The sequence below is a fragment of the Canis aureus genome, chromosome 18 (genome assembly GCF_053574225.1).
Source record: "Canis aureus isolate CA01 chromosome 18, VMU_Caureus_v.1.0, whole genome shotgun sequence".
NCBI classification, from domain to species: Eukaryota; Metazoa; Chordata; class Mammalia; order Carnivora; family Canidae; genus Canis; species Canis aureus.
Genome location: NC_135628.1, coordinates 49,912,172 through 49,923,455, shown reverse-complemented (window position 1 = coordinate 49,923,455; position 11,284 = coordinate 49,912,172). Strand labels below are relative to the sequence as shown.

Below are 11,284 nucleotides of genomic sequence, written 5' to 3'. Positions count from 1 at the left end.
TAGTCATTCTAAAAACACATCCATGTTTTTGTTTAAAAACAAGTTTTAAAGATGTAGATGTATTTAAAATTTCTCCACAGCTTGGTTCTATCACACTGATATTTCAAGTTTAAAGTCTAAAAATTTTAAGAACAGTCTGTAAAGATGAATATGTTCTTTTGTGAATTGGTGTGAGGACAAGAGGGACAACATGAATCACATTTGACTCCCTGTAAGTCCTGAGGGTCATGTTTTCTTTTATTTTGAAAATATGCTTTTGTACCATATAGTTAGGCTAATGTGGGCAGAGTTCTATTAAGTTTTAATCCTGCCTTCACTACTCCTGGAATGAAGGCTTTTTTTATTTGTTTGTTTTTGTGTCTCTATATTTGATTAGCCTTAGTGACTTGGTGTTAAGGCAGGCTTCTATCCTGATTTACTCTGATTTGAATTCCAAATTGATTGAACAAACCCCACATTAATAGGTTGGCATTATTCTATGGACATAATACAGTGATTGTTGGAGAAGTGTGGCTTCAAAGTCCACCCAGGGTGTCAGATAGTAAATGGGCCTTTTGTTGCCTTTGGGGGTTGGATTATTTTTCTTTGTCTTGCTGATTTTGAGATTGTTGGACAGAAATCTAACTTTTTCTTTTCTTCATTTTGGCAAGAGATTAAAAAATCTCAATAATGTTTCTTTAAAAGGCTTCCTTGACTTCCATAGAACTTTGTTTCTGAATTAACTTTTATCTCCTGAAAACCTTGGGGCAGGACAAGGCAGGCATTTACGTGACATTTGCAACAATCAGAAAGTTCTCTGGTTGGGACTGATCTTTGGTCACCACATTTCAAAAGATTGGATGCTGTAATGCCAACTGATTGTATGATTGTTTAAACCTCACTCAAAGGATTTTCGCTGAAGAGTCTTTGTCTCGGGCAGGCCTGTGAGACCCAGCTGCATCTGTCTCTGGAATGAATGCCTTTGTGTAAAAATGGTCAGCCCTGCTCTGATATTTGATCAGCCCGTTTGTATCTCAACCTATTTCTACATCAGCAAAGCGTGCATATAATGCTGGTCTTTGTAATCTGGTTGAGAAAATACGTGGGTGACCAGAGGTTCCCCCTGTACTGTCACCTTTGGAAGATTAAGTCTAGTGGAAAGAAGTGTAATGTGAATAATTATAAGTGTTAAGTGAATGACTGATCCATGCCAAACTGAGTGAGGACTGGGACTTCGTTTTCAGTTCTGCAATTCCCTGTCTCCAAGGTGAGCTATCTGACTTAGCTGCTCTGATTGATCAAATTAACTTTACAAATTTACAAGAGTTTCATTTCCTACAGATCCAAGGACTTTGTTATCAGGCACTAGGCACTGAAAAAGGAGAGAAAATATATATATATTTTTTATTGTTAGAGCCTTTGGAAGAGAAACTCCTGCAAAGCCACGTCCTCGCTCCTGCTATATACAATGATATGGGAGTAAAAAGTCAAACAAAACTGGTGATACTATTTCCTGATCTAGCAGCAGGAAATGCACTCAATGTCTTTCTGTTTTAACTCATAATCTCAGAAAGTCACAATCAGTTCTTACATCATAAGAAATTAGGAGCAATGTTTCTCAACATAAATATAGTTGGCGTTTGGGACAAGACAGTTTTTTGTTGTTCTTCCTCATGTGTAATTTTCCCAGTGTTGCAGCAAGTTGACTATACTTGACCCTTCAAGAGCTAAATGCCACCATCTCCTAATAGTTTTGATGAGAGAAAGCTCCTCCCTTTTCGTTCCTGTCTCCCGTATTTACAAATGTCTCTGGGAAACTGGAGTGGTGCCTGACTGAGAACCATGGTTAGGTAGTATGATTAGTGAACTATTTTGAAAAATACAGAGCATAGCCACTATTCATAGTTTACCATGCTTAATAAAAATTAGAATATGGGGGCATCCCTGGGTGGCTCAGTGGTTTAGCGCCTGCCTTTGGCCCAGGGCGCGATCCTGGAGTCCCGGGATCGAGTCCCGCGTCGGGCTCCTGGCATGGAGCCTGCTTCTCCCTCCTCCCGTGTCTCTGCCTCTCTCTATGTCTATCATAAATAATAAATAAATAAATATTTTAAAAAATTAGAATATGAAAAGTAACATTTGGCCCTAAAACTATAGAATATATATAGACAATTCCTGCCTTTTATAATATTCCAAAAGGGTTTAAATTTTTAAAGATTAGTTACTTATAACTTTATACACACTTTTCCATGGAAACCATTAGGCTGCATCTCCAAGAATTAACAAGTTGCAGAGTTTTTGAATAGAAAGGCCAAAGGCTTGTTGAGGTGTGGAGTTACCATGAGTTAAGGGACTCTATCGAGTTGGATTTGCCAAAGTTCAAATTCTGTTTTTTGGCCTTGAACTCTCAGTATTACCTAGGACAATTTGACTAGGTTGACAAGCTCACTGGCTCAGCTATGATAAGAATATCAATTAATTTGTATATTTGGGGCCATGTAAGCATATTCTCATATCCTCTGTCTGTGGTGCTATGTCCTAAGATCAAAGAACCTGAGGATTTGCATTAGTAACCATTTAATGACTTGGAGAGTGAAGGGAAATGACAGTCCAGAAGGCTAGCTCCTCTAGGCCATGAAGATGCCTGGGCAAATGTCCTTTCATGATTGAAATGCCCATGTCCCTCAGAACTCTGATTCTCTCTTCTTTGGACAGTGATAGATAAGCTACAAGAGTTTACTTCTGTATATCTCTGTGCTAACTGCACTGATTAAATTGAATGCTGTTTCTAGCCAAGTTTACTGTTCCCGCATGTCTAGGAAATGATCTATTGCTTCCTATTTGTGGTTGACATTAATTTTACCTTCAGAGAGAAATAGTCTTCTTCATATCTCAGAGTTCTTCCTGATGACTCAGGAAGAAATGAGTCATCTCCTATACTGTAGATACTCATTACATAGATAAAATAGCATTGATGACAGCAAATATTTATAGAGCATTTACTTTATGCCAGAAATGGAAATAAGCCTAAAAAGTTAGAGAATAGGTCTTTGTTAGTACACATTTAAAGAATTCTAGAAATACCTCAGTGAACTAAGAATTATATAATAAATTTAACCAGGTTGCTGTAAAAAAATAAACAGGTTGCTGTAATATTTTTCATGTGTTTATGATCTTATACTGTTCTAAGTGATAAAAACATTGTGCTCCCATAAACACTTGGTCATACTTTTGTCTCAGCCTCATTTTTCTTCCACTGAATCATTCTTTCCTCCATTAGGCATCAAGCAAGCAGTCTCCAAGCATGAAACATCATTCACCTCATTTCAGACAGACCCCGTGACGAATTATAGCTTCCTCAGACATTAAAAATCCATTGATCAAGAGAAGTTGTAAGACATGGAAGAAAAATTAATCCATACGCCTCTTAGAAAGAAAAGAAGAAACCGCTTTTCTAAATGACCTTTGAACTAAACAGTCTTAAAAGTACTTGCCAATTTCATGTGGCTTCTGAGGTAAGTGTACTAAAGAGTATATTCTAGACTTCCCATCAACATTTATTCTTTATTGTGAGACAACCATGAATCCTGTGGATTGCTGCTCCCAGCTCCAAAGGTAGGCTCATTGATTCTGACTCCATCTTTCTCTCCAGAATAATTTGTTTAGTTACTTAACTTGTGCCTCAGCCAACTAGATCATAGCATTTTCCTTGCCATTGTGACATGTTCAGCAGTGGTTTTAAATTTGTTCAATCCATGTGTCCTAATTCAATGCATTAGGATTCTGTGTCTATTGTAGCAGATTATCATAAATTTAATAACTTAAACAATATGCATTTGTTCTGTTGCAGTTCTATAGGCATGAAATCTGATACCTGTCTCACTGGGTTAAGAGCAAAGTGGTGGATTTTTTTTTATTATTTTCATCCGAAGAATCCTGTGTGTGTGTGTGTGTGTGTGTATTCCAAATAGTTCATTTTGGTATGTTATACCATGATTTTTGAAACTTGTAGGAAATAAATCAGTTCAGCTATCTAGCAGCAAACTAAGGATTGTCACAAAGGCAAACAAATAGTTTACAGTACTGATACAACAGAAGTATATCACCACTGAATTGACCTAGCATAAACTTTCCCAGGAAGGACACCCCAGAATTGAGTAAGGCAACCTGGACCCAATCAGATCATCCCTTTGGGCTATACACCTGCTGAGTAAAGAAATGGAAGTTCGGTCACTTGAGTTTAGAGTATTGCCCAAGCTTGCCATCCATCCTATTTTTAGAAGTTTTGCTAACATCAGGACCCAGAAAAATTCTAGGCCATTGGGGCTCTTCTATCTTACTGCAGAATAGAGCATGTTTGTCATATAATACAACCTCAGAGGTGGGAGGAGATTCTTTTCACTCCCAGCATGAGAAAACACAAAGAACCTCAGGGAGAACACATCACTAAAGTTTGAAGGAGAAAGGAATGGATACAAATAAAGAGATAATGACATCAATGTTTTCTAAGAATTGCAATTATATTTCTTTTCATATAGCCATTTTTGATAAATTCAGCTTAATTAAAGCAATACAATAAGTTGAAGATATAGATATAATATATGAAGAATATAGTGCCATAGACTGAGCAGTATTAGTATACTTCTGCTATTTCAGGTGACTAAGGAACTAGGTTTGTTTTAATTTGCAAAGTGAGAGTCATAAAATTAGGTCAACATTGTTTGGAAAAAGAAAAATACAGAATTACACTTTCAAATTAAATTCTTCCTCCTTTTTGTTTTATTTTCCCTTGAGAAAAAATTTTAAACTGTAAAAAATGATAATTAACAAGGCAGTGTATGAATATAATGAGGAAAATATTCAGAAGTAAAAGGGATAATTATTAACATCAGAGATTACTGGTTTTCAATCATGCTGGAGAATCAAACTGTAATCATATATTGAAAAGGGCAGAAGTACAGGTATTTTTTAAATCTTCAATAATAAAAATGTATAATTACCTCCAACATATTTCAGAAAACATGTTAGTAAAATGTTGCAAAGCAAGACAAAAAAGCCTCATTAGTTCCTATAGTTTTTGTTTCCCCACGTAAATCATCTTTTTATCTAACATCCCTCCCGATGATTTTCTGTGGACCATGATTTTAAGCTTTTTTTTTTTAAGATTTTATTTATTTATTCATGAGAGAGAGGCAGACCCATAGGCAGAGGGAGAAGCAGGCTGTTTTGCAGGGAGCCCAATGTGGGACTGATCCTAGGACTCCAGGATCACATCCTGAGCCAAAGGCAGATGCTCAACCACTGAGCCACCCAGGTATCCCTTAAGCTTAAATTTTAAACCTTTTTTTTTTTTTTTTTTTTTTTTACTATTTCTAATATGGTACAATATTTTTTTTTCTTTCCAAGCTAGCTGAGGAGGATGAAAAAAAAAAAAAAAAAGGTATCCAAAGTTCTACTGACAGGATTTTTATCATATAATACAAAGTTTTCAAAGATTCAAGTCACATAGTGCTTATGGATAAACTGGGCATTGACACTTAATATTTTAACATTCATGTTTTTCCCTCTTAGAAATAAGTTAAGGATATGGTGGTTTAAAAATGAAGATTATGAAAGTAATGATTGCAAAGGCAGACATTTAAGCCTTAAATCTGCTGTCCGGGAAGATACAATTTTTGTATTCTCTTAGAAGACTATGTCTGCTTTTAATTACATGTCTGAGAAAATAAACCCATTTAAAACCCATTTGTCAGTTAAGTTTGCCCCGTGGGCGGTCTGTTTGTCATCCCTGTTCCAAAGGCCATTAGCCCATAACCTCATCGCTAGTAAATAAATTCACTTTACTCACAGTTGTATACTCCACGGGGTGCTACAATTTCTACATTACTTTCCCACTCATACTACCATTCATTGCTGTTCATTTGAGCATGAGTTTAGTTATAGATGGGAGGTGTGAAGGAGAAGGTGGCATTGGGAGGGTTTTCCTCAGGTAATGACTCGCACTGTTGTACTTATTTCTTAGACCGTATACTATCAAGACCTGAAGTATCAGACCTTATACTACTTTCAGAAATGCAGGCTGAACAGGGTGCCTGCACATTGTTCCTGGAAGAAGAAGGAAAACAGAATTCTCTCCCTACCGTCCAAATCTTCTCAAATGCTTATTCCACAAAATATTTGGTAAAAGACACGTTGTTGTAAAGTCCAGGTATTTCTTTTGTGATACTTGTTTCCTTCTTTTTTTTTTTTTAATGCTTCTCTACGCAAAGCTATTCTGGGGAACTTTTGCTTTCTGAATAAGATCTCTGCTGGATTTTTATTCAATGGTTAATAACCAAAGGCTCCCATTGTACTCTGGTTAGATTTTTGCAAGTTGCAGTTTTTGGCCTCTGGGCAATTTTCCTGCAGCAGCTGGACATTCTCAAATGACACTGTGATACCTAGAAGGGTAAAAGAAAAAAAAATAGATATTTTTCAGAAGAACTTTATCTTATACTGTAATGCTTCACAACATCTACCTTAGTACAGGGCACAGAATAAATGTTTCTTGATTGATTCGTAACAGGAGTAACCTTAAGTAAGGGAGAAATATAGGACAATGTCACTGGGATGCTATGAAAATTTCTCAAGATATCTACTAGTAAATATCTTCTATCAGTATTAGGTTGCTTAAAACTTACATCATGAGTGACTCTTTTGGACTTTCTCCTGAAGATAAAATGTAATTGTTACCCAAAGTGAGTGCTATTTAATTAGCTACCATTATTGTGAACTACAAAATAATTGTAAAATCTGTAAAATTAAAAATGGATATGAAAGTTACCTATTCTGTGCAATGGCTGCTTAAGGCATGAGAAGGACACTGGGTCTATAGGAAGTGGACAAAGCTCACAAGGATACAAGAAGAGGCTATCTGGTGGAAAATTTTGTCAGTGACCATTTGTCTTCTAAAATTTGGCCAAGATTTTTGATATCCTAGTTTGCAATGGATCAGGAATCTTCAGAAAATTCACCAGTGTTCAAGTTACATCTTCAGTTATATATCCAGAACAGTCTGCAACCTATTAGAATGAAAGATTGATAAAATATTTAGCATTCTCTAGTTTACAGAGTATGATTGGAACCATGGAGGCGTATAGCCTCTCCCACTGATGTCACCTTCAGTGAACTCCAGATATAAAGGAGAAGAGTGATGTGTCCTTCTGACTATAAATGGTTTTCTTGAGTGTTTTTAACCTAATAGAGTATCTAAAAACCAATTTGAGAAATTTGAATAGGAGATGCATTGCAACCACAAAGCACTTGCTATATTCCAAGGGGAGTCAAGTACCTTTCATGGTTAATTATAAATATTATAAACATTATCAGCATCTCTGTCACATCTCATTATTAATTATGGATTATTGTTTGTTTTCTCAGTTCTAAAACTATGCATTAGAGATTCCTTAATTACCCTAGAGACTTAGTGACTATTTTCTGCTGTCCTGCTTCAATCTTCTCTTCATGAATACTCAACTTTTCACCTTGGGTTTCTTTAAACTTAAGATATATCAGATGGATACTTGACCAAAATACCCAAGTTTTTTTTTGTTGTTGTTGTTGTTTTGTTTTGTTTTAACAAGTGGCAGTTTTATTTTAAGGTTAACAGGTTTTGGTGACTCTAACTTGATGTGTATTTTTGTTTGTTTGTTTTAAAGATTTCATTTATTTACTCATGAGACACAGAGAGAGGCAGAGACATAGGCAGAGGAAGAAGCAGGTTCCCCGTGGTAAGCCCAATGGAGGACTTGATCCCAGGACCCCGGGACCATGACCTGAGCCAAAGGCAGACGCCCAACCACTGAGCCAACCAGGCGCCCCAATACCCAAGTTTTATAGTACTGTGCAAATATGCCCTCAGCTAAAGAATTAAATACCTCTATGAATATGTATTTTTTTAAAGCAAACATCTTCTGAGCATTTCAGTATTGTACAACTGGGCTTCGCTGGAGCTGAATGTATGTATAAGATACAGATCCCATTTCAATTAATAATGGAGCTCTGCTCTATACCTGGAGGTCTATTCATGCAGATGGAAGTCACAAGTGAAAACACTGCTGCAGTATCCTGACAGAGCTTGTCAATATATTAACTTTACAAATGCATACTAACCTGGAATAAGAAAGATATCAAACAGGCATATTAAGACTATATCAGGAGAGCATGTTATTGCCAGAACATGTCTAACTTGATGACGTGACTATTGGCAAAGGTCTACAAATGATGAAGTAAACTTTAGGGTCCTAGGACCACAGAGTATATATACAAATAAATTATTCTAGAATACAATTTATATTTCTTTAATGACAAATATGAACTTATCAGTTATTAATTTGTATATATAAATTAAGTAAAATCCATTGCAACTATTATTAAATAATATCTTCTAATAATTTTTCTTAGAGGAAATAAAAAATTATAATTGCACTTATACTGTACGTATAAATGTCTAGAAGCATTTTATTTAATCATAGCCATAGAATCATGTAGATGTAGATGATGAATCATGAGATTTTCAGTTTTGTAGATTAAAAAAGTCAAATATTGGCAGATACTATAGCTCAACCTAATAGTTGAGAGAGCCAAAACTTTTAACAATTAAACAATTTGCACAAGCTCATGTGGTTTGTAGTAAGCAAGCCAGCTTTGATCCAAAGTCTATCTATATACAAATCTCATGACCAGTCTGTTTTCAGTATTCAGTCCTGTTCAGGCTCAGTGACATCTCCAGCTATGTGGCACTTACACTGCAGTAAAGGAACCTGAACATAGAAGTGATTCCACTTTTTGTTGGGACACAGGGGCACATTACAATCTATTTTATGCTTGAACCATTCCAGTCTGTGTCAATCTATTTTCCTCCCTTTGAAGAAAGTCTTGTCCTTGGTTATATCCTAAGTGGGCAATGAAGCAGCAAAGTGGAGAACTTATCCCAGTTTCTTTAGAAACCAACTAATGGCTACATTCAGGGGTTTATACAGGAACAAATGAACCAAGTACATTAAAAGACAAAGTTCATCCATATTATCTTTTAAAAGCCCATAAAATTGATTTTAATTAGTGTTCTAGATGTGCTCATTGAGACATTGCACTATTGTGTCATACATATATCTTTTCCCCCCATACACATGCTTTTTGAAGCAGGAAACAAAAATAACCTTGGGTCTTATCATAATTCATCTCTATATGTAGCTTTGTGCTTGAATTCATGTGCCATAGCTGGCTTCCTTATTTGCTTCTTTGCCCCAGTAATTCAAAATACATTGCATTAAAGGAAGAGGGGAAGAGAAAGGGAGGCAAACCAAGAAACAGACCCTTAACTATAGAGAACAAACTGCTGGTTATCAAAAGGAAGGTCAGTGAGGGATGGGTGAAACAGATGATGGGGATTAAGGAGGGCACTTGCTGTGATGAGCACCCGGTGTTGTGTGGAAGTGTTGAATCCCTGTATTGCACACCTGAAGCTAATATTACACTCTGTTAACTGGAATTTATTTATTTTTTATTTATTTATTTATTTATTTTTAAATTTTTTTTTTTTAAACTTTATTTATTTATGATAGGCACACAGTGAGAGAGAGAGAGAGGCAGAGACACAGGCAGAGGGAGAAGCAGGCTCCATGCACCGGGAGCCCGACGTGGGATTCGATCCCGGGTCTCCAGGACCGCGCCCTGGGCCAAAGGCAGGCGCCAAACCGCTGCGCCACCCAGGGATCCCCTGTTAACTGGAATTTAAATAAAAATTTAAAAAAATATATTGAATTAAAAAAAATTAACTTGAGATTGAAATTAAAAAGTAAAACTTTTTGTTTTCCTTCTAGTAGATTTAGGTATATATGCATATATTTATTTTTTATATTTATCCTCCTTTCCTCTTTTTTCCAAAGGTCTCTGGTATATGCAGCTATTTCAGAGATACTTTATTTTGAACTAATAAACACAGACCTAAATTGGTGTGGGCTAGAGTTTTCCTGAGGGAGAAATGTTAGATCATGTCAGTCATGATTTCATTTTCTGAAAACAATTTTACAGATCCATTCTGTTCTGCAGTGGCTACTATCATGTCTTTTGTTCCCTTATCTCACCAAGATTTTTATCTCTTGGTATTTGAAGCAAAAAATAAAAGTTTCCATAAAAGAGGTCCATTTAAAATATAATATTTGGCAAAAATGGGCTTAAGAATATCCTACAAAGAAACAACATTTAGTTTCTTTTCTTACATCTAGCCCTAGATAACTAGTATTATAAGAAATTTTTTTAAAAAGGATATTAAGCCTAGAGCATAAATAGGGTATGTATTTTATTTCATGATTGTGAAGAATATCAGATGAGTTGTCAGATGGCAGGCAATTTAATTAATATAGTCCCAAAATAAGCTATAATGATAGCTGATGATATGCAATTATATGGATGTGACTTAAATGGAAGTAATACCTAAAGCGAGATATGGCAAACCTGTTATCTGTGAGCCAAAACCAGCCCGTTGTTAATTTTTGTGAAAAGGCACATTCATTTGTTGTATTGTCTGTGGAAGCTTTCATGCTACAATGACAAACTTGAGAAGTTGCAACAGAGATCAGAGAGCCCACAAAACTGAAAATATTTACTACCTTGCTCATTTATCTTTCTGACCCAGATCTATAGCAAAAGTATTTAGAAAGAAGTCCTATGAAATGAATAAAAGGCTGAAAATAAAATACAGTCCTATTTTACATCTAAATTAGAGGATGTTGAAGAAATCTTAGGGTCTTAGGCTAAATCGGCATTCCTGTAAAGGACTTGCAGTTCAAAGGAAGCCTAGCAAGTACAAGTGAGAGGGTAAATGGAATGCAGTCAATAGGGTAGCTGTTTCATAATTAACTTGATTTGACACACAGTTTTCAGTATATAGTTGTGCTGAGGGCTATTTTTTTTTTAAGTACTAAAAAGCAGTCTTTTGAAACTTCAGTGATAAGAGTTGCAAATTCGTTTTCTAACATAAAGCTGCCTGCCAACATAATTGTCTGCTGGCTTTGAGTTAAGAGTTGAGTTAAGAGTTTGGTTAAGAGTTAAGGTGTTTCTTTTGTTTATTCTGAGTCTTTGGGGAAATTGGAGCTTATATTAGTCTGGATAGGCTAGGTTATTGTGCAGTAGTTTAAACAACTTCCAAATGTCAGTGACCTAAAAAACAAAGGTTTAAATCTTATTCAAACAGAGTTCACTGTACCTCGGGTAACTTTCCAGGCACCTGTCCTCCACATGATAGCTCAGCTTTGCATCTCAATATCAA

The 11,284-nt window shown here is 35.8% G+C and overlaps 1 long non-coding RNA gene across 11 annotated transcripts in view; it reads left to right on the top strand.

Moving 5' to 3' along the window:
- LOC144289010 (uncharacterized) overlaps window positions 1-11,284 on the top strand; it is a 327,654-nt gene that overhangs the window by 1,663 nt on the left and 314,707 nt on the right. For 9 of the 11 annotated variants that reach the window (XR_013357072.1, XR_013357070.1, XR_013357069.1 and 6 more), the window contains exons 2-3: window positions 3,257-3,491; window positions 5,999-6,184. This is a non-coding gene — a long non-coding RNA (uncharacterized LOC144289010). Of the gene's footprint in view, window positions 1-3,256; window positions 3,492-5,998; window positions 6,188-7,673; window positions 8,391-11,284 lie in introns of those variants that run through there. The other 2 variants (XR_013357078.1, XR_013357068.1) reach the window with 2 other exon arrangements.